Source organism: Nothobranchius furzeri, chromosome 4 (assembly GCF_043380555.1).
Source record: "Nothobranchius furzeri strain GRZ-AD chromosome 4, NfurGRZ-RIMD1, whole genome shotgun sequence".
NCBI lineage: Eukaryota > Metazoa > Chordata > Actinopteri > Cyprinodontiformes > Nothobranchiidae > Nothobranchius > Nothobranchius furzeri.
The window spans coordinates 81,222,461-81,226,567 of record NC_091744.1 but is presented as its reverse complement, the minus strand read 5'-3'; positions in this window follow the sequence as shown (position 1 = coordinate 81,226,567).

The following is a 4,107-nucleotide window of genomic DNA, read 5'->3' as shown; positions in this document are numbered from 1 at the left end:
GTTTTTGTTGGCATCTAGCGAGACCCAAACCTGGGTCGTGATGCTTCAGCTTTTATTCTGAAAGGAACTGTTGCAGCAGCTGGAACAGCAACAGATTTTATCCAGCTTGTCGTTGGTTCTTTCGGCTGAAGAGGAAAGTGACGGATTGGCCACTCCGACAACTTCTCTAGAACGCTTTGAACTGGCGTTAAAGATGACGTGGGCATAGTTTTATACTTCGGATGTTTTGGTTTACGGTCGAATGAAAAGATGACAGATTTACCAAACACCACCAAAACCACGCCTCCATCAGATCTGGCAGATTCTGATTGGATCAGTAAAGCAATGTGTCATGTCTTGACGCTATGTGAGATCAGTCCTAGTGGAAACATTTAAAGTCATATTACTTATTATATTCTATAGGATTATAATAAAGTAATTAATATTTTGATTTCACAGATTGGTCACATCTTATTATTGACTAACACTTTGTTTGATTAGCTTTATTAAAAAAAGAGTTCTTTGATTTATTAAAAGGAGAGAGTCCTTTCTTCAATCTTCTCTTGGGCTGGAAAGAAGCAGTTTATAAGCAAATGCATGAGACCTTGAGGCCATATCTCATGCAGACTAGTTCTGTGTCAGAGGAGAGGGGGAGAATGACTTTTGGTGGAAAACAGTCATTTCATTCTGTTACATAGACCACCGTCAAACTCCAGCCTCCAGACGGGGCATCAGGATCAGCACCTTCATCAGAAACCTGCGTTATCCAGTCATACACATGTCTGCTGCCCCCTGGTGGACGATCCACAGGTGGTGTGGGTCAGTTTTATTCATCTATTACTGTTATAGAAATAGAAAAAAAGATAAAAGTGATTGAATATTTATGTTTTATATTCAAATCAAATATAAAAAAACCAACATGTTAAAAGAGATTTTTTTCTTTCACCTCCTCTCTTCATGAGTCTGAATAACAAGCAGGTGTGAGCATTGCCATGGTGATGTTATTCTCACCTGCTGGAGCCTTAATGGAATAAAAACCTTTCAGCTATTCTGAGAACTTTCACTTTTATGCAACTTTCAGATGTTTGTTTAAGTTGACCCGGCGCGCTCACGCGTCTAAAGTGTTTCATTCTCTTCCTACTGACCCTTCAGGCTTATTCTGAGTTGGAACCAGTCATTTTTATTATTGATAGTAATGTTTACATCCCAGTTTGAAGCTTCAGATGTCGGCGTGTTTTATGGATTTAACAACGTTTGACACATTTAGGTTTATTCTCTTAATCTCAGACGCCAGTGAAATTCAACAGTGGGCTGTTAGTTTGGCGTCCTGTTGGAGAGAAATAAATCCTCCGGTCTGAGAAACAAAATGTTTGGAGGAATAAACTTTGCCTGCAGACTCCTCCTGGCAGTCAGGCCAACAGTGAAGGAATGCTGGATTGTTGACCACATTGTCCAACATGTAACTCATCTTCACGAAGCTGGAAGCTAGATATTATTCAACCTGTAAAGCTGTGTATACGCCCCTGAGCGTCTGCAAGCTGTGATGGTGTTTTTAATCTTGTCGAGCAAGCTGCACAGCACTTACGTGTGTAATTCTTATAATTCCCATGTTAAATGGAACATAATCACACTAGCTCTAAAAGGCAAGTCTGTTCGACCTCAGAAAATGAAAGAAGGGGTGGGGGTGGGAGTGGGGAGGGTGACCCAGCACAGGTTATTGCTTTCTGTTGAGCGTGCGTCAACAACTCTTGAATTTAATGCGTTCCCGCCGCGCGGCATGGCTCACCGGCCCTCAGGGGAAATAAGAGCACGCAGCCATTAGGGGATCGTGGGTAAGTTAAGGAAGAACAGACCCTGGCCGTCTGCAGTGTGAGACTGTATGAGTGCAGGACGAGATGTCTCTGAGACCTTTATCCATCCTCTCATACTTTATCAAGCTTTAACGGGACAGAACTGATGCTAACGTGTTCTGAAAGCTGATTGGACAGTTCATAGCCTACCTGTTTTACCTGCAAGACCAGTTTTTAGACCTGTGTTTCCAACCATTGCTGTTCAAGGATCGGCTCTGTTCCATAAGTCAGAGTAATCACACACACACGACAAATAATCATAATCATTACCAATCTGGTAACACAACGCTGGTAGCATTGGGAGGAGGAGCCTATCTGGTAAACAACGCTAGGGGGAGGAGCCAATCTGGTAAACAACATTGGGGGGAGGAGCCAATCTGGTAAACAACATTAGGGGGAGAAGCCAATCTGGCAACAACATTAAGGGAGGATACAATCTGGTAAACAACGTTGGGGGAGGAGCCAATCCGGTAAACAATGCTAGGGGGAGGAGCCAATCGGGGAGGAGCCAATCTGGCAACCAACATTAGGGAAGGAGCCAATCTGGTAACCAACGCTAGGGGAGGAGCCAATCTGGCAACCAACATTAGGGAAGGAGCCAGTCTGGTAACCAACGTTAGGGGGAGGAGCCAATCTGGTAACCAGCATTAGGGGGAGGAGCCTATTTGGCAACCAACATTAGGAGAAGAGCCATGCTTTCGTTCTTTTTTAAACACAGAAACAGTTTTGTTTACCTGTTTGTAGCTACGGTTTCGCCGACAGCTGCCGGCTTCTTCAGGCTGACGCTGATGGTGGCGCGTCACTTCCTTCTCCGTTTATCTGCGGGCAGCAGAGGACGTTGTCGCCCTCTACTGCCCGCTCTCCCCTCTCCGACGATGCAGTCCCATGCGTGGTCCAGCGTGTAAACTCCGTCGTCCCTGTTCATGGTCCCACATCCACGTCTCCTTATCTCGATTGCTTCCTTGATCCATCTTTTGTATTTTTGTTGTTCGGTGGTTATGATCCGTGTGTTGTCCCAGTCCATTATATGGTTTTCTCTTAAGCAATGATCTGTTACGGCTGACTTTTTTATTGTACTTTCTGCTTCTTCTTTTGCTGCTCTTGTGTGTTTACGATTTGCCTCTTTCTCGCACTCCTTTCTGTGTTCTATTGTCCGTGTGTTGAGTTGGCGTCCGGTTTCTCCTATGTATGTTTTATTGCAGAGTTTGCATGGGATTTCGTAGATGACTCCACATTTTTGTCCAGCTGATATTTTGTCTTTTGCGTGCACTAGTCTGTTTCTAACTGTTGTGTATGGCTTTGTTGGTGTGTTTATGTTGTGTTTTTTCATTGTTGCTCTTATTTTTTCCGTTATGCCTCTGATGTATGGTAGGGTTATCACTGGTTTTGGTTCTTGTCTTTCTGGGTTTCTGGTTCTTTTTTTGGGTTGTTCTTTGCTTTCTGTTTTTGTTTGTTGTTTTCCTTTGTTTATTGCCCATGTCGGGTATGCGCAGGTCTTTAAAGCGTGTTGTATGTGTTTGTCCTCTTGTTTACGGTCTCTCTCTTCTGTTATTATGTTTGCTCGGTGATATAATGTTCTGATTACTGACATTTTGTGTATGGTGGGGTGTTCTGATGTCCATAATAGACAGGGGAGAGCGGGCAGTAGAGGGCGACAACGTCCTCTGCTGCCCGCAGATAAACGGAGAAGGAAGTGACGCGCCACCATCAGCGTCAGCCTGAAGAAGCCGGCAGCTGTCGGCGAAACCGTAGCTACAAACAGGTAAACAAAACTGTTTCTGTGTTTAAAAAAGAACAAAAGCATGGATTTACAAAGACACAGCAAGAACACACCTAAGAGGAGAAGAGCCAGTCTACAAAGATCTAGATGTGAACTTGAACAGGCTGTGAGAGGATGAAGATCTTCAGGGCAGCACAGGTGAATCCTAAAAGGGAGAGGAGGCAGAAGAGCTAATTGTTCATCCTTTCACCAGTGGGTTGCTGGTTCAAACCAAGGCTCCATCTTTGTTAATTATCACCTCGCTGCCTGCTGATGGAGGACAGAGGGACTGGTGGTCCAGCTGTGTGAATGACAGTTGTGTTGTAAAGTGCCTTGGGGGTTCTAGTACTCAAAGAGATGCTGTTTTAATACTGGCCAGTTACAGTGTAGCCTGACCAACCAGCCCCATGCTCCCTTATCCCTCCAGTGTCCTAATGGGTGTGAGCACCACCTCACCCCTGCCATGTGGACCTCAAGGGATAAACCATCAATCCTGCTCAATGGTCAACTCTCCTCGCG